This window comes from Moschus berezovskii, chromosome 22, assembly GCF_049115385.1.
Source record: "Moschus berezovskii isolate FMDL1 chromosome 22, NW_MosBer_1.0, whole genome shotgun sequence".
Lineage (NCBI taxonomy): Eukaryota > Metazoa > Chordata > Mammalia > Artiodactyla > Moschidae > Moschus > Moschus berezovskii.
In genome coordinates this window covers 46,479,530-46,499,528 of record NC_142481.1, presented here as the reverse complement: position 1 = coordinate 46,499,528, position 19,999 = coordinate 46,479,530, and positions in this window count along the sequence as shown.

Genomic DNA, 19,999 nt, shown 5'->3' with positions numbered 1-19,999 from the left:
AGGTGAAGAAGCAGTGACACAATAATTCACTGGATGCTTGTGAAGGGCAAAGGCCTTTACACTAATCATCTTATTAAAGTGTCCCATAACCCAGAGGTGGAGATTGAATCCCTTTTATACAGATTAGGACAATGAGGTTTGGAAAGGTTAAGGGATTTACTCAGGACCACATTGTTGCTAAGTGGAAGGGCTATAATCAACTCCAGGCAGCTCGGCTCCAAAGCCTTTGCTCTGTAGCACATCTGGACCACTCGTTTGTTTTGAATATTGCTGTACAAGGGATTATATATGTATGTGTATAAGTGTGCATCTTAATAAAATCATGTGTATATATTTTTTTGTTTTGTCTTGAATGGTTAATATATTCACATGTCACAACAATCAAAGCAGTATAACAAGATTACAATGGGAAATCTGTGCTGGTTTGTTGGGGGAGCCTATGCCACCTCCCCACCTTTGCCTTCCTGCTCTCCTCTGCTTACTGGATGGTGGGTCCCATCACACCAGATCCCTGGTGGGAAGGGAAGAGGTTCACCTCTCATGCTTCTCTGGCCAGGACAGAGTTCCTGGGGGGAGGAGGTGGTGGCGATGAGCATAACTTTAAAGCCTTTATAATATTTGTTACTCTCCTCTATAACTAAGAAGAAACTGATCTTAGAGGCAGAGCTTTCAGGCACCAATCACTTAACTGGGATTTAACAACTCTGGAGTATTTAAAAATGCATTTTTATGATTGCTTTCTTTGTGGTGGCAATATTGGTTTCCCCACATCATTAGTGAAACAGTTACCTTTTGGAACTAATTTATTTCAAAATAAGATAATTTAAAGAAGAACATAAGTAAACAGTCATGCAGGTGGTACAAGGAAATGCCAAAACTGTGAGACTGGGATGCCAGTGACTAAAAGGCTGCCTTCATCTTTAGAGTTCAGTGCATGTGTGTTTAGTCGCTTCAGTCATGTCTGACTCTTTGCGACCCTATGGACTGTAGCCTGCCAAGCTCCTCTGTCCATGGGATTCTCCAGGCAAAAATACCAGAGCAGGTTGCCATGCCCTCTTCCAAGGGATCTTTCCAACCGAGGGACTGAACCCGAATCTCCTATGTCTCCTGCATTGCAGGTGAATTCTTTACCCACTGAGCCACCAAGGAAGCCCTTAGAGTTCAGAGCCAGGTTCAAAGGACACTTTGTTCGTGGGGACTTACTTGATCTTGTTCTCTGCAGTATTACCAGCTCTCCCATGTCTCTTATGAGCTTTCAGCTCACACTGTGAGCGTTCTCACTGGACCCAAATCCTTCAGCCCAACTCTGAGTCTTTTTATCCCAATTAGGAAACCCTCAGTTCTTTCGATCCTTATTCAAGTGACATGGTTTTGGATTCTTCTCCATTTCAATCACCCTCTTTTGGATGAAGATCACCTTGTCAATGTTCCTCTGAAACCTGATACTTCAATGTAGCTCCTGTGGTCACCTCTATTGATGTAACCCAAAAGTATATGTGTGTGTCAGATACAAACTTCTTCCCTCAGTAAAATATGGGATCCTGTAGCCTGCTTTTTTCCCCTTCAGTAACACATCACAAGCATCTTTTCAAAGCAGCAAGTACAAATCTGATCTATCATTGTTAATGGCTGTATAATAGCCTATTGATTGAAAACGCCATGGTTTACTTAAACGGGGCTTTAGCATTTTTCCAAAATGTCCCCAACTACAAACTACAGTGTAATGAAACTCAAACCAGAATTTCTGACAAACCATTGTCATTATGTCATGGAGAGATTTCCCTGGGATCCTATAGCAATCAGTCAACCTTTCCTGAGTCCCCCTCCTCTGCTAGGCACTGTTGTAGAGACTGGAGATGGGCATCCAAGCAGATCATTGCAGTACTGGGTGCTGGAGGGTATTCACTGGGGTATGTGTGAAATGTTCTGGGAGTAGGGAGAGAGCACTGGTTAATCCTCTCTCAAGGTTGAGGATGATTTCATACAGATGGTGCGTGCATGCTAAGTCACTTCAGTCCTGTATGATTCTTTGCAACCCCATGGACAGTAGCCTGCCAAGTTCCTCTGTCCATGGGATTCTGCAGGCAAGAATACTGGAGTAGGTTGCCATTTCCTCCTCCAGGGGATCTTCCTAACCCAGGGATTGAACCAGCCTCTCTTACATCTCCTGCACTGGCAAGCGGGTTCTTTACCACTAGCGCCACCTGGGAAGCTCACAGATGGTAGGAGGGCCCACAACTCAGAGTTGAAAATAAAAAGTGGGAACCAGTTTTGAAAGAGTAAATTCAGCTCTTGGCCCCGTTGAAGCCACTCTGGACATCCCCCTAGACCTGGGACCAAACTCTTGAACAGCTCAGATCACCAGGAGCAGCTCAAGTCTTTGGGCCAGGACTTTTGATGGGAGATTGATTCTCTTGGCCATTTTTATTTACTCTTCCTGGGAACCATGGTCCTGCCCCTTCAGTGGTCAGGGATCCAGGGACGGATTGAAGCCCTAGGCAATATGGGGTTAATTAGTGAGCCATTCTCACTGTAGTCAGGCATATAGAACCTGCTTTTATTAACTCCTCCCCACTTCCAGTCTGTTTACATGTATGGTCTCCTCCAAGCCCATTTGATTGGTTCTGCCTGTTTACGATGACTGACAGGCCACTTATTACTCCTGCCTGCCCCTGCCTGGCACCTCAGGAGGCTTTTATTAGCCCTTTACCTGGGTGAGTTTGGGCTTGGAAAACACCTCTCCTTAAGGCAATCTCAAGATTATGTTTTCTCACCTGAAATAACCAGCACATTTATTGTTTTTGAAGGAAAGCAAAATCTCATAATTGGAGTAAAAAGAGGAATATGCTTCTGGTTTTTCAAAAGTGTATCTCACAGCAGGGAGAGTGTTCATTCACCTTGGGGACTGCACACTGAGTAAGAGAGAGGAGTTCTATAGCTGTAACTCACTCCTGGAGGACTCTCTCACCACAGCCCCCATTTGTTAAAACGGCCACCTAATGGTTATGGACGGCGCACTTGCAAATTGCTACCTCATTGGGTTGAAAAGCACTTAAAATTCTGGACCATCATCAAAATCCCTCACTTCTAAGGCAATAACACTTACCTGGGAAAAACATCATCCGCGAGCCCCTTCACTACAATGCAGAAAGTCGGATGAAGATGGTTTTCAGCAAATTGACAAACTGAGCTCAACTTTATTTAATTTCAGAAAGGATGGATCTGGAAATAACATTGCTGGTTTCACGTGCTGGAAAAATCGATGCTATGATTTTTTATCTTCTTCCTTTCTACTCCCTTGCCAGGGGCTGGTATAATAAGTCATTTGGACCGGCCAAACAAATAACCAGCCCGAGACCCCTGGGACTCATCATCGCCACCCTCCAGGGCTCCAGTGATGGACAGGCCAGAGGTCTCCAGCTCTTCCTTTAGGCACTCCTGTTCACATTTGGCAGGGCTTTTCCCCCCAAAGGAAATATTAACAGCATGGTGTCTGCTTCTGTGGGTCCGGTACTGTTCAAATGCTTTCCATGCATTATTGCAATGAACCTTCACTACTCCCTGAATTTAGGTACATTGGGAAAATAGCCTCTATTTCACAGACTCACAGGTAAGAAACTGAAGTTAAGAGGAACAAAATCTTTCACTCAGGTGACTCTCCTAGAACAGGGAGCCAGGATTTGAATCCAGGTAGATTGATTTCAGAACTTGGCTATTAACAGATGGGGCAGGTGGAGGTGTGGGTGCCCCCGGGGGCAGAGCTGCTGGCTTACTGCACACTGTGCTGGGGGTGGCAGAGATGGGGCTTGCCAGGATTGGCTGGGGTCCAGCTGTCCTCCAGCTTCAATGAGATGAATTTATCTGACGGATGCTGTTCTTTGTGCAAGGAAAAAGGGGGAGAAAGGCCCACTACTTAGGGAATCTTCTTTTGTCCCTAGAGAAGCCCAGGGAGACTGCAAGGGACTCTCTTCTCCCTGGAGCTCTTGGTCTCCAAGACAACCACCAGGACGAGTGGAGAAGAGCCCTGCCTACTGGGAGGCCACTTCCAGGCACATAGCTGGGAGCTAAGCACAGGCAGCCTGGCTGGATGCAGCTGAGAGGCTGCGGCCTTTGCAGGGGCCTGGTCTCCCTCCCCAGCTTTAATTTGCCACAGAAAATCCCCCAAATGAGTGGTCTCCAGCGTCCAGCCTCAGATTTGAGCTTTGTTTGGAAGCTAGCAAGAATCAGCTCACCAAAAATCAATTTGTCAAACAAGCAACACACTAATCATCTCCTCACCCAATAACTGAAGAGTCCATCAAGATTTCATCCTAGCCTGCCTTGTACCCAGAGACTGTGAAACCTTACAGTAACTGAGTCAGGGCAGTTATCCATAGTCATTTTGCACCAAAAATCAGAACGGGGCATTCTTCCGCAAAGGCAGGGAGGACTGGGTGTGCTTAAGGAAAAGCCCACTTGCTGTTGGAAACAACAGGAGGACTGGGGGAAATTATAATTTCCCATCAACAAAACCTCCATGAGCTCAGCAAATTGGCAGTTTGATGAGTTGCCTTATCTGGGGCGTGGACCAAGGCTTTTGTGCTTGAGTTCTGGTCCTGAGTTCCTGAGTTTCTCTTCTGAACCTCATGTTGCAAGGGACCTTGAGGGGGATTTGATTTCACAGAGCATGAGCCCCAAGACAGTGACCTGAGTGCAGAGGGGAGCACTTTCTTAGGAGGGACTCCAGTTTTCTCAGGTATAGAATTGGAGATTCAGGATGGGGCAGTCTGCAAATGAGGGCCTATTATATTCCATGATTGCAAATTCTTTGATTCCACTTCTATGATTACAAATTCCTCCTGCATGTGAGCCTGTATGCTAAGTCACTTCAGTCGTGTCTGACTCTTTTCGACCCTATGGACTGTAGCCTGCTGGGCTCCTCTGTCCATGGGATTCTCCAGGCAACAATACTGGAGTGGGTTGCTGTGCCCTCCTCCAGGGGCTTTTCCTGACCCAGGGATCAAACCAATGACTGTAAGTCTCCTGCACTGGCAGGTGGGTTCTTTACCACTGGCATCACCTGGGAAGCCCTCAAATTCCTCCTACAGCATGGTAAATAAGAAAATAATGATAAAGTGAGACAAGTACTTTGGGAGTTAAAAGTACTGGATGAACACATGCTATTTGACTAGTCATGGTGGAGAATAGGACTTGGTAAACTTTTTCTGTAAAAGACTTGATAATAAATATTTTAGGCTTTGTGTTGAAACCACTCAAACCTGCTGTTGTAGCAAAAACAGCCAGAGACTGTATGTAAATGAAATGATGAGCACTACTGTGTTTCAATAAAACTTTATTTATAGATATTGAAACTTAAATTTTGTTTAATTTTTATGTGTCATAGCATATTTTATTTTTATTTTGATATTTTTCAGTCATTTAAAAGTGTCAAGCTGGGCCTTCCCTTGTGGTCCAGTGGCTAAAACTCCTCGATCCCAAAGCAGGGGGCCTAGGTTCTATCCCTGGTTGGGGAACTAGATCCCACATACTGCTACGAAGATTGAAGATCCTGAGTGCTGCGCTAGCAACCAGCACAGCCAAATAATAAATAACAGTAATTTTTTTGGAAAAGATCTCAAGCCATTCCTAGTTGACAGATTGTTCAAAAATAGGCAGTGGGCCAGATTTGGCCCCTGGACCACAGTTTGCTGATCCCTGGTGTAGGGATCTCAGAGCAGAAGATATGCTAAATTCCCAGCCCTTGGATGCCTGATGTCATCAGCCATCCGCCTCACCCCTGCTTGGAGGGCAGTAACTGGTGCAGGGGCAAAGGTTGGTCCCCAGCTGGTGAAGCATCCATAGCTTGCTTGGTCCTGCTGGTATATTCTCTTCCCCAGAGTCACCCTCCCCACCCTTCCACCTCAAGCTGCTCATCTTCTACATCAAAGTGGACGAAAGGGCTTCCTTTGACCCTCCTGTTTCCAGTTTTGATCTTACCCCAATTTGTAAGGAGTACTTTTCCATTGGAACGCTTGAATTTTTGAGTTTTCTTTCTGGATCAAAGGGAAAAAAAAGGAAAAGAAAAGATGTAGGTACCCTGGACCCAAGTATGTGTGTCCCCCAGAGTTTCAGCGGTAACCAGACTGCCCCCAAGGGCCCCTAGGCAGAGCTCATTCCATATCTCCTTGACTTGAGCATCTCCAAAGACAGCATCTCACTACCCAAATTGCTGGGGGCTCTGAAAGCACGTCCCCCAAGTCTGCTGATATCCATCCCCCAGGAACTTACATCATGAAGTGTCACCTTTAGAGGATGTGGAACTTCTCACATTCCATGTCACCTGAGGGTCCAGTACGAAACAGCATGAAAAAATTTCATGCAAGTAAATACCTTGCATGGCTAAAAGTGACTGAACCAGGTTGATGAATCATGAGAAAACAGTAATACCCTGACTATCCCCTCATTTCTGGCGGTCCTGTTCCCCAGAGGCAGTCACTTTCAATGAGGAAATTTTAGTTGAAATGTACCATACAAATGGAAAAATCATACATATCTTAAAGTGTGTGGCTGATTGTTTTCGTAAAGACAATCTTGTAACGAGCACCCAGATCAAGAAATGGAGCATGACCAGCATCCAGAAGCCACTATCCACCCCCAATTCAAGGCTATTCATTCTCTTAACCATAGGATATGCGTGCATGCCTGCTAAATCGCTTCAGTAGTGTCTGACTCTGTGCGAACCCATGGACTGTAGCCCACCAGGGCTCCTCTGTCCGTGGGATTTTCCAGGCGTGAATACTGGAGTGAGTTGCTGTGCCTGCCTCCAGGGTATCTTCCCGACCCAGGGATCGAACTTACATCTCTTACATAGTCTGCATTCGCAGACAGGTTCTTTACCACTAGTGCCACCTGGGAAGGCTATAGGCAATGGAAGCAACCACTCTAATGGTTTCTGTTTTTAGTTCTGACAGTTTCCTCCACATGTCTAAATAATATAATTATACAGTTGTTGTTGGTTGATCAATTCTGGACGCTGTCGTTCAACTTCTTTCTGTGATAAAAAATTTAGCTTCCTTATATCAGCTTTCAGTTTCTATCTTCTCTCCTCCAAAGATAATTATATCACTGCTTTTCCTTACTCATCATCTAGGCAACTTCAGCCCCTTTTTAAGACGTCCATTTGTTTCACTCATCACAGACAATATCGTCTGCTTTTTAATTCCCTCCAAATACTTTCCACACATTCAGGCATGCTGTATCTTTACTTTTAAGTTGGATAACATTTATATTTTGCTCTGTAACCATAGTTTCACCTGTGTAGATCATCTGTAGGTTAATGTAACATTTTAAATCCAATAAATAGTTTTGGTGATTTTTATAATATTGTTTCCTGGATGTTTCCAGCATCCTAGGATTGCAATCCACAGGTTCAATATCATCGTTCCTGAACCACCAAAGAATATTCCTGCAGCCCCACTTTACTTATTTTCACATTTATTCTATGGTCTATGGAAGAGAGATGGCATGACTTTAAGGCCGTTGACTGTCAAGAAGGCAACCTTTGGTTTTAGTGATACCGGGATAAAATGCACACGTGTTGTCCTGCTTGTTGTTATTAAAATCAGCTCCACTCAGAGTGTCTACTGTTACTCAGAGATCTCTGAAAGACTGGTGCTCCAAATGAGCAGCAGCGTTTATCTTTAAGATGAGAGTGGTGTCAAAAGCCTATGTGTTCTTAAATGCAGGTAGTCATAAAATCAGTAGTTAATTGATTTATGTGAGCACTCAGTTTTAGGAGAAGGGTGGCTCTGAGAGAAAAATACAATATGTGGAGGGGTTTAATTTTTTTTGGATTACCCTTTACCAGGTAGCATGTAATTGCATTAGTAATCGGAGTCCTTCAAGCAGAATCTCAAACAAAGGATTAGTGAGAAGGAAGATGGAAGAATGCTGACTTCACAATAACTCACTGCCCTCCTAACACGATTATATAAATAAATTCAAGCAATATTTTCCAAGACGCTGGAGCCTGATCATAAAGGCGTGAGGGGGCCCAGGGCCTCCACATGGCCCCTGGTTGGCGGGCAGTAACTGATTGCTGTGGTAGGGAAGGGCAGTCCCCAGGTGGTGAAATATCCAATATCTCTGAATTATCTGTCAGCACTCAGAAATTATTGAAGCTGGGCTGACTCCTCCAGTGGGGAGCAGGAACATCTTGGCTTCATTTGGCTAAACAATGGGGTTAAAATGGAAACCCCCCACTGTGACCTCCCTGCAGCCCATGTGGGCCCTTCAGCTAGCTGTCAGCAATGGGAACCATGCAGCGCTGGCTCCAGACACTGCTAACTCCTTGACCCCTGGAGTCAAGGAATCCTCCGAGCTGAATTTCAGGCTCCCATCTCGCCACCAGCAGGGGATTAGCTAATCTGTCCTGCTGTTCTTCCGACAAAGGCGGCAGGCACAATGGGTGAAGATCTGGATCACACATCAGAGAGTCGTGACGTGCTGTCCGCATTGTTTGCCTGAGAGTCTGTGAACCTCTGTTTTCACTTAAGCCCAGACACTGCCTTGGAGGTCTCAGTTACTCCATTTGCTGGACTGAGCAAGAAGCCAGGGTAATGGAACAAGGCACTTTCCTCCTGATTCTCCCAGACCTCTGTCCACTTGCTTAAGAGAAAGATTGTAATAAAAAATGCTTTGCAGCTGCTCTCAGCAAAGAGTATTTAAATCTTGATTACAAGAAACTCTGGTCCCATGAATGCTCCACGGGAGGTGGAAAGTCATACTAGATATAGGGCAACTATGTCTAAGGCTTGAGGGTGGGAACTGCCAAAACAGCTAAATAAGTCTTCAAACCTAACCTTATTAGTTGTGTATCCTGGACAAACCGCTTGATTTCTAAACCTCAGTGTTCTAATCAATAAAATGGGAGTAATTATAATTCCTTTGTTAAAAGGATCCCCTGGAGGAGGAAATGGCAAGCTACTCCAGTATTCTTTCATGGAGAATCCCATGGGCAAGGGATTCTGGAGGGCTCTAAGAGGAGCCTGGCGGGCTGCAGTCCTTGGGGTCACAAAGAGTTGGAGACAACTAAGCAACTGAGCACACACAGGGGTCAAATGAAACAGTGGATGGAAAAATTCTTTGCAGGCTTTATGCAAAGGAGAGGGGGCTATTGCTATCTTCCTAGCTATGCTCATTGGCTTATAGGCTGAGTTTCAGTCAGAGGAGTTTCCTTGGTGTCCTTGATGAATTTGACATTCCTCTGGCTCTCTTCATCCAGTTCTCTACCTGCCATGTTCTTGCCCTTCCCTGCCCGTCTGACTTCCACCCACCCCTCAAGGTTTCCCATCACATGTCCTTGGTCTCTGTGAACATCCTTTTCCCCACAGCCTGGTCCATGTGTGGGTGGGTCCACAGCAGAGTGTCAGATGATGGGGGTAGCACCAAAGAGGAGCCCAAAGGAAGCTGGTAGGTGTGGCTTTGTCAGCTTTCAGTGATGAATATAAATTATCATAAGTCTGAGAACTCCTTGAGGACAGATACAGAGATTTATAACTGAACTGTTGGGCCATTCATTAATTTAAATTAAGTGTCACTAACAGAGGACTCTGAGCCCACCCTGCACTTGAACGAAGCTTGAGTCCTCCTAACATTCACGCCCTTGGCACTTCAGCTCATCTCCCCAGTTCCGGCTCTGCTTTTATGTGCCAGATCTAGTGGGGAATTCAGAGGCAAATAGTATGGCCTAGCTGCTACTATCTATTAAGAAGGACAAAGCAAGAATACAAGCATCAGTACAAAGGAATTTTCATTTAGTCCTTTGTGCAGCAAATATTTACTCACTTATTCCATGCACTTTGCTGGACACTATGGATTTAGCATGGGACAAGGTCACTGTCAAGCCCTCGCTGAGCTCAGATCTCAGTGGAGGACACATCTGGGGATAGTTACAGTCGAGTGTGATGGGGACCATGGTAGGAGGTGCTGGGCTGTGCAGAACACCAGTGAGACAATCAGTACATAATAGAAAATCGGGAAGGCTGCTCAGAGGAGGCATGTCCAGTTGAGAACTGAGAGATGAGGGGAGCTGGCCAGTTAAGGGTTAGAGAGAGGTCCAGGCAGAGGCAGTGGGATATGCAGAGCACATGTGGGCACATGAAAATAGTTTGCTGTTGCAGCAGCTGGGAATAGGACAGACAGTGCGGATTTACAAGGTGATAGGCCGTCTAAGCGAACCCCTGGAATTACCCTATAAGACAGGCACTGTTGTCATCATATTGATATTACAGATGAGGAAAATGAGATCAGAGAGATTTGGTAGCTTGTCCAAGTCACACAGCTGGTAAAGGCTAGAACTGAAAATTTGATCTTGATTGGTCTGTTTCCAAAGCCCTTTCCTTTAAGCATGGGAGCTAAGGGAGGTTTCTCTGGGAGGGGTGGTATGGCGTAATGGTGAAGAATGTGGGCTAGACTGCCTGTTTCCGTGAAGGAGGAGCTGTGTAACTTAGGGTGAATTACTTAACAACTCTGTGCTTCAGATTCCTCAGTCAACAAACAGGGATACTAATAACATCTACCCCATAAAGTTGGTTTTTCTGAGAATCAAACGAGTTAATAATGTGAAGTGTCTTTTGGACAGTTAATATATAATAATGGCCCAATTCCAAAGGGCTTTGGAAACAGACCAATAGTTAGCTACTATTATTAGGCTGGATTGGGAAGGAGAGAGACTAAAACAAAGATCACATCTTCGTTTGGAGGCCACTGAAACTGTGGGACTGAGGCTTGTGGCTATGGGGTAAGGGAGAGGGACAGCGAGCAGGTGAAATGCCATATTCCCCTTAGGCCATTGGTCTGGGGGCTGGGGCTTAGCCATCTTCTGGGCTGGGTTTCTTTGTCCCTTTAAACTGCCCACAGCCTGGAGGGGACACGTGCTGCCTGCAGAAAGGTTGGTGGCCCCTGAGAACAATATAGATTTCTTTTGTGAGCTTCAGGAAACCACATCCCAGTGAATGCTACAGTATTGACTCGAACTGCTGGGACGTGTGGTTGCCAAGGGCAATGCAATCAGCTTCTTGGCCCATTCCTTCTCCCTGTGGCTTCCAATGCCTCTGTTTCCAACAGAGTGGTTTAGGGCCCTGTCACTTCCAGGACTTTCTGTTTTCTTTTCCGGAAGATGGGGAAGCAGTGTTAGGATCTGGTCAGAGTTGGGCTGCCTGGAGGGCCAGTCAGGAGCTCCCTGATCTGGGGTGAGGAGATGGCTTGCCGAGTCCCTGGGTCTTCCATGAGGCCAAGCAGCTCCAGCTTCAGTGCCAGGGTGGGGGGTTACGGGGTGTTGTGAAAGAGCATCACCCCATTATCCCCGATCCCTCCTCTTTTAGGCCATAGACTCCCTGGCTGGCCACTCCTGTGGGTGACTTGTCCAACTTTTGTCTATTTTTTTGCCAGGGCTTGTGACAGAAGGAATTCAGAAAAGAGAAGAGGGCTGGTGATGGTCGAGGCAATTAGCATAGAATTTGGGGAATAGGGGACTAGATGGGAGGCAGGGAGGATGGGGGGTGCTTTCTGGGTGGATAGCACATTGAATGGAACACTCTGGCAGCAGACTCCCCATCTAGTTTTCTCACCACTATAGTCCCAGATCCTGGGAGTGAATCAGAGAAAATCAATGTAAAATGATGGATTAGACCCAGGATTGGGTGGCTTTGGTTCTTGTTTTGTCTATATCATTACCTTGTTTTCTGACCATGACAAGTTATACCCACTCCTGGAACTTAGGGTATGGTCAGTGCCACACAAACCACAAGACCTGAGATGGGGATGGGAGTTGTTCCCCGAAGAAAATACTGGGGAGCCTTTATGAAGGGCAAGAAAACGGATGATGGAAAGGCCAACATACACACACACACGCACATGGACTCTCATTTCACAGGATCATTGCTCCTCTGATTCTTTTCCCAAACCCTTCACAAAAAGCCAAGTTGCTCACAATAACAGCCGTGAATCAGTGTGCCTTAGGAAGTTCTGAGCAGAACCCAGAAATCTAGCTTCTCAGCTCAGTGGTGGATCTTCTTGCTATACACACAAGGAGAGATCCTTAAAGTTCCTCAGAAGCCTGGAAGTGATTCCCCTGGATCAGATAATATTCTAGAGAAGTAGGGAAAGATCCATTGGTGGACTTATGTGTTTATTTATTGTCAAGTATTCACAGAACATCTTCCCCATGCCAGGATCTGGGATTGGTGAAGTGTATGAGTCAGGTTAGGCTAAGTTCTGCCGGAATAACAAACGCTTCCCGTATCTCTGTGACTTAACAAAAGCTTGTTTCTTGCCCGTGCTGGGTTGTCCTCATCGGTTGGCTGGGGGTTTAATGTCCATCCTTCCTATCAGATCAAGCTGATGGAGCAGCTGTCCTCTGGAACACAGCTTTCTTTGTGGCCAGGGTTGTGGTGCTTGTGAGACACACAGTGGGTTCTGGAGTTCGAGGTGAATGGGATGGGGAGTGAAATATTTAGAAAAATGGAGAGTGGTGAAGGCCCTTGAACACCACGGGCTTTTACTTCATCTTGTAGCCCTTCCTCAGAATTGGCCTCACGTCTGGAGCTGAACCTCAACTTTCCTTTTTGTTTTCCAAGATCAGAACAGGGGTTTGCTCACAACAGTGCTGGGGACTTGAAAAGTTTCTGGTCAGCAGTGATCCTGACCATCAGATCCTGCATGGTGTGGTCTGATCTAAAAAAAAATCTGTGTGGTTGAGGAGAAGCCATAACTACAGAAGAGATGACTGGAGTGCACTCTGCTTAGATTTAAGCTCTCGCCATCTCACTATAATTAAGTGCCAAGTGCTTATTAAACAATACATTTACAGAATTCTGACAACTGTGGAAGAACTGTTCCTCTCCTACAGTGAATATTCCCCAGTAAATACACTTGTAATACTCCACTGGCTTTTAATTAACCCGACTAGCCTATAAACCCATTTATCTTTGGAAATGACGGTTGTTCCATGTGCAATACGTGTCAATAGATAATTAAAACGTTTTTCTTAGAGAATTAACAGGGAGATGTGATCTATGCATTTCAGAACCTTATTATTAAAAATGTTATTTATTGAGGCTTAAACACCTGTTACTTGGTAGTTATACAGCAACCATGTCTTTTTAATATCAAAAATTAAACAGGCACTGCAGACAGAATGTGCAAGGTTAGCAAACCTCTTGGGTCATAATTAAACAGTACAAGTAATAATAAACATTCAATTCTTGTTTAGGAAACAAACGCCCCAATCTGTCTTCCTTTCCATCAAGAGTTGGGAGGGTGTGTCTTTGTTCTTCCAGCAACAACCTGGCTGCGTCGCTGTTTCAAATGCATTTTTTTTTCCCCCAGAGAATCAGAAGTTTCTCCTAGAAACAACAGCTACACAATGTTTGGGAACCTCGGAATAAAAGTCAATGCAAGACTGCTTTGGTGAATGTAGACTTTTCTAGAACTAGTGGTTGGTCAGAGCCCCATGCCTGGTAGACCTGTGTCTGGTGATGGCCGCCTTCAGAGAGAGGCTGTGCCATCCACTGGTACCAAGCAGCCTAGCAAGGGGGCCCTTTCCCGCTTCTCCTGACTGCCCCAAGCTGCCCACCTTGAAGAAGCATCAAGCCTGCCTCTTAGGCTAAAGGCCTGGTTGGTTGTCCCATTTGCCGTGAGCCCTAGAAGGATGCTGAAGTTCTAATCCCCAGTACCTGTGAATCTGATTGTATTAGTTTGCAAGAGCTGATATAACAAAGCACCACAGCCTGGATGTTTAAACAATAGAAATTGATCCTCCAAGTTCCGGAGGCTGGAAGTCCGAGACCAAGGTGCTGGCAGGATTGGTCTCTCTTTAGTTTGCAGATGCCGCCTTCTCCCTGTGTCCTCGCCTGGTCTTTTCTCTGGGTGCACGTGTTGCTGGCGTCTCTTCCTCGTCTCATAAAGACACCAGTATTGGATCAAAGCCCCACCCTTGTGACTTCATTTAATATTAGTTCCTCTTTAAAGGTCCAATCTCCAGACACAGTCACATTGGGGATTAGGGTTTCAATGTGTGAAATTTGGAGGGGACACAATAACGTCCATAAGAGTGACCTTATTTGGAAATAGAATGATCAGGTTAAGATCATTAAGCTGAGGATTCACATTACGATGGGTCCTCATCCAATATAACTGCATCTTTACAGAATGGGGAAATTTGGACAGAGAGACACGTAGACAGAGAGAATGCCATGTGAGGACGAAGGCAGAACACTGGGGGAGGGAGGCATCTGCAAGCTAGGGATGCCAAAGACTGCCAGCAATCCACCAGAATCCAGGGGAAAGGATGCAACAGGGTCTCCTTCACAACCCCCAGAAAGTACCAGCCCTGCTGACACCTTGATCTCAGACTTTAAACACCCAGGACTATGGACAACACATTTCTATTGTTTAAATCCCCCAGTTTGTGGTGCTTTGCCATGGCAGCCCCAGGAAATAAATATACCCCCTGACAAAGAAATTCTATCACACTCTGATTCTCCTGTCAATCTTGCCTGGCTTCTCAAGTCACCCTAACCCATGGACACGGAGGACAAAGCCTCAGTCATTTAAAGGGACTGAGTGGACGAACATGAGATGTACAATATTGTCAGTTAGGGTGATGGAAGAGGATGTGACATATTATCAGAGCTTCAGTTGTGTCCAGCTCTTTGCAGTATTATGGACTGTAGCCCTCCAGGCTCCTCTGTGTATGGGATTCTCCAGGCAAGAATTCTAGAATGGGTTGCCATGTCCTCCTCCAGGGGATCTTCCCGACTCAGGGACGTGTCTCTTATGTCTCCTGCTTTGGCAGGTGGGTTCTTTACCACTAGCACTACCTGGGAAGCCCATAACATATTATCATTTCATCCTAAATCCCATTTTATTGTTTATTTTATCATGTACAAACTATTAGTATAGTAGTACATGTACGTGATTTATAAATAATCATGTGCGCTTATCCAAAGGTGGGGAGGAGTCCATGTTCAAAATGTTTTGACTATAGGGTAGTGTTATCCCACAACTCAGAGACCACTGTTTCAATGCAGGGAGTCAGTGCTGAAGAATTAGACCAAAGGGCTCCTGTTCCGGAGGATTTCATGTGGAAACCAGAAGAAAAGATTTTGGAGCTCTACAGAGAATTCTTAAGGTTGTACAAGAAGATTCAACAAACAAAAGATTGGAGACAAATGGTAGGTTTCCCCATTGCCCTGGAGCACCGCACTTGGATTACTTGTGATGTCACCGTATGTCTCACAGTGAGTAATATTTTGGCCCAATTCATTTGTCTCAAGGTCCTCTGAGTCTCACATCACATGTATCCACAGTGAGGTCTCAGTGGGTGATTCACGGTGCTCTCTGTGGAGAGGAGATGCCAGGGCCCAAGCTGACACCGGGGCACGGGGAGCCTCTCTCTTTATGCTTCTCCATCCTGAGAGTGACGAGCGAAGTTCAGGGGGAAGGGGAGAGAGGGGAGTGAGACAGAGAGAAGCAGGAAGGCAGACCTCAGAGGGAGGGGCAGGTAAACGGAGGAACATACGGTGGGAGGGAGTCTGAGAAACAGAGAGATCATTGGAGGGCTGAGCTAGGAGGCAGAAGGTTGGAGGCAGAGGAGAGGGACGAAACCGTAAGAAAAATTCAGCACTTGCGAAAGGTTGTGCAAACAGTAATTTTCTCATACGTTGTAATTTCAGTTATGTTGAGGGCTTTACTTAGATATGATTCCAATCTGTATTATCCCACTGTTTTAAATAAACTTGCTATACATCTGGAATTTCGGACATTAGAGGTTCTAGAGTGTGCTGTGCCCTCGGGCTGGGAAAGGGCATATTTTTGGGGTGGCCTCAGAGCACCAGGTTTTGGAATCTGAAGCTCTGGGTGTCAGCCATTAAGCTGCCCGGGGGGTGTCCTGGTCCTCTCCCCCCAGAAGCTGAGAACACATGTTCTCTCTGCCGTCATAGCTGCCTTGACTCCAGCAGAAAGGACAGAGTGAGAGAGGAAGGGCTCTGGATGTGGATGCCTCCCTTCCTCTCCTCCCTGTGTTACCATAGCATCTCGTTTCCTTGGTTACCGGTGGCCAAGGAAAGGACACTGGGCAAGTGCAGGATTTTGATGGAGCTCTCTAAAGAGAGATGTCAGCACAGACCTTGTCTTATTTAAAAGAACGCTTGTTCTGAGATGTTGCTCAAGAATGGGGGTGGGGAGGAAATGGGTGGTTCTCGTGAAGCTGGAATTTAGAAATTTCATTTCACTGGATAGAAAGGAACCACTTAAAAGATAACCTTGAGGAATCAAAGCCAGGGAGGCCTTACCCAGCTTTGCACATCGCTGGAGATCTGGAATTGGCAAGAAGGCTGTGATGCTAATTAAGAAATGATTTCTGCAAATGCTCACTTTAACCGCTCCCAGCTTGGACTAGCTCAGTAACTGGCTTGCTATTTCCCCTGGATAACTAAGCACCCTCGGGGAATACAGGGATTTGCCACTTCCACTGTGAGTGTCAGGCATCGGTCTTTAACAGTCCCAAGAGGCCACAGAGACCTATGAAGTCTCTCCAGGGAGCCTCTAGATTTTTTTTTGACAGCTAAATGATGTGGAGGAGAGCAGCCCTCGATTCTACTCAACTTTTGAGAGTCAGTCAAGATATCTCTCCTTCCTATATGTTTGTCTTGACTTTTCCTCCCACATTAGGTGCCCTCCTTTGAGAACCCCAAGAATTACATTTTGTCATTGAAAATTTTATTGTTGCATTTACTGCATTGTTCACTACCTGTGTGATTATTGGTCTTTCTCATCTGCCAGGTTTTGAATTTTCTCACTTTTCTTTTTAAAAATTGTTTTATTTTGAGAGGGAGAGGTAGGTAACACATAAAGGTGTTAATAAATTAGATCAGTATAAAAGGATCTGTGATAAAAAGGCTGCCCCAGCTGGAGCCCCCATTTGTGCCCCGCTCCCTCAGGGCAGCCGTTGTTTCCATTTCATGTGTGTTTGTCTAGGGAGTGGATGCAGAAATGAGTATGTTTTTCTGTGTCCCTCCCTATTTCTCATTCATCCTTTATCTTCCTCCCCCGTCTCTTTAATCTGAATGATACAGTCCATGCTATTCTGCTTGTTACATTTTAAAAAAATTAGCAACCTATCTTGAAGATCTTTTTAAGTATGTATAGAATTTTAAAAATGTCAAGTGGCATTCCACTGTATGAGTCTACTTCTTTTCTTTGGATTTCCAAAGGCTTCCAGTACAGACCCAGCCCGTAGTAGGTGGTCAGTGAGCATTTGTCAGATTTTTAATTCATGGAAAAAAACTCTCTATGTTAAGAGATCTTAATTAGAGCATCGGGAATATGAAAAGGTCAACTGCATGGAAGGATTTCCCCCCCAAAATAAGGCATGTGCATTTGGTGGGAGTAGGGTAGTGCCTGTGGACTTGCTGGGGGACGAGGAAAGTAAAAAGACGCCAAAGGGGCCCCGATGGAACTGAACACAAGAACCCGACTTTCTGGGACTTTCCTTGATGCACAGGTGCTGTTCTGTCTCAGCTGTTGTTCTATGAATCCTGTCCATTCTTCAGCTGATATTTTTGACTGTGGTCTGGATTTCTTCCCTCTGCTTTTGTTTGTTTCCTTTATGGGCAGAGACAATGTGAAAGCTCTCTGGCTGTCATCTGTGACTGAGTGCTAGCTTGTGCAGTGGGGTTTATGGCTCAGAGCTGCCGTGGTCAGTTGTAGGCTGTCAGGATAATGATGTGGGACATGCCACATGGCCTCACACTCCGGGGCACCTTTATGTTTTCTAGGAGGATGAAGACGCCTGGAAATGAGGGCTTCTCGCAGTTTCTGTCTGTGCTAAAACTAATAGTTTAGGGGAAGCCCTGTGCACTGTAGTTTGATCCTGAGAGCCTAGTGTCCTGAGTTTAGTCCTTCAACCACACCTGCCATTATTTTGTCCCCACTTTGAAGCAGACAGATATCCAGGAAGCTTGAAGGAGGCTGTGCTTGCTGGAAGAGGTGACAGAAGGGTGTGGGGTCACAACTAAAATTAAGACTCAATATTACATGTTGCCTTGACATCTGGTAAAATTGAGATGGCCTCCAATGGTTTAACTACAGGTTCTTCTCCTAAGGCTGCTCCCAAGGACACCATCCCCTGTCAAAAACCCTCCTTATCAAAGGACCAGGCATAGATCCTGCTTATCCCTGGGTGGTGGGTTTCAGTCCCCTCCCTGTCAATGGAATTATTCAAACAGAAACCACATCCTCCCAGGGGAACCAAGGACACCTTTCGACGCTACAGAGCCTTGCATAGCACCTGGTTGTTCGCTTTTTTCCTGAGTGGCCCTGCAGGGTGGGCAGTGTTCCATCCCCTGGGCTGTGAGTATGATGACTAATAAGAGGCTGCGCTGATCTCATGTGTCCTGGATCAGGTGTTGTGTGTTCATTCATCCTCACAACTCAGGTAGGAATCCCTCTCAACTCTGGGGTGGGAATCCCTCCCTCCCTCACCGACAGGGTGAATGGGGCTTAAAACAAAGGGTGCCTGATTCGGTCTGAACTAAGTGCATCAGCACCATCTGAAGCACTTGTTAAAAGTGTGCTTTTACACCCAAGAGTTTCTGAAGGTTCTGGAGTGGCGCCTAAGAATCTGCATTTTAGCAGGCCCAGGTTATTCTCATTTGGGTGATATACAGCTATGACTTCCAAAGCTTCTCCTTGCAGTCTGGATGTTGACAGGGAATCCAGGGAAGTGTGGGAACTATGATATTTCACTACCTTTGCATAGTCTCTTTTGCCTTCCTGCTTAAAGGTACTCCTGCCCCTACAAAGTGGGTCAGGGCTTACCACTTGGCTCTGGAGGTCAGAGCCAATAGTAGTGAACCATTTACAAGCTTGTTCTCCTTTTAATAAAACCACAGAGTCCCACTGAGCAGGGAGGTTGGAGGAGCCTCATGGGAGGATGAGGGTAGGATGGGGAAGCATGAGAGATGGCTCAGTTTGGAGTCTGGACTTCTTCTTGAAGCTCAAAAGTTACCTTGCCTGGCTGGGCCAAGTGGGGAACAGGAGACTTCTCTTTCAAGATCTCTATTAATAGTTGAGTCTAAGTTTATAGGAAGTCACAGAAGAATTTGACATAGCTAGCCACTAGGTACATATACGCATTTGTTCATTCACTTTATTTTTATCTATATCTTAGTATGTTCCAGGGAAGCATTGTGTCAGGGGCTGGGTAAACAGTAGTGAATTAAACAGACATGGAGCTTAGCCAAAGGGAGCTCACAGATTGGTGGTGCATGCGTGCTCGGTCACTAAGTCATGTCCGACTCTTTGTGACCCATGGACTGTAGCCTGCCAGGCTCCTTCTGTCCATGGGATTTCCTAGGACAGTATAGTGGAGTGGGTTGCCATTTCCTTCTCCAGGGGAACAGATTGGTGGGGAAAGGCATTAAAGAAGGAACTAAGTGAATACATAATACTGATTTGTTAAGGGCTACAATGGAAAAGATGCTTTGAGAGTCTTAGTAGGATTCTTTCATTTGCAACAGGAGAAACCCAACTCAAAATTGTCTAAGCAGAAAGATAAATTGGCTCAAGTAACTGGCTCTTTATCTCACACTGCCTTTCTTTTGTTAACCTTCTTCTCTTGGGCTTCCCCAACCCACCCCGACCCTTGCCAAGGGTCCTGGTTTCCAGCAGCCCTGTGGATATGTTTGCATGGTTTCTAATCCAAGAAGAAATAGAATTTAGCTCTCAGTGTACTTTGCAAAACTCCTGAGAGAGGACTTTGATTGGCAGTTCAGGAGTCACTTGCTAAGGTCTGTAACTAGAGAGTAGAGACTTGAGTTCCACCTGAACCCCAGAGAATGGGGAAAGAACAATTCCCCAAAGGTATGGAGGTTAAGGGTGGGAAGAGAGAATTATGCAGACAAGGCAGTGTCCACCGGACAGAGGAACCTCATTGATCTGTGGAGTTGGGAAAGGC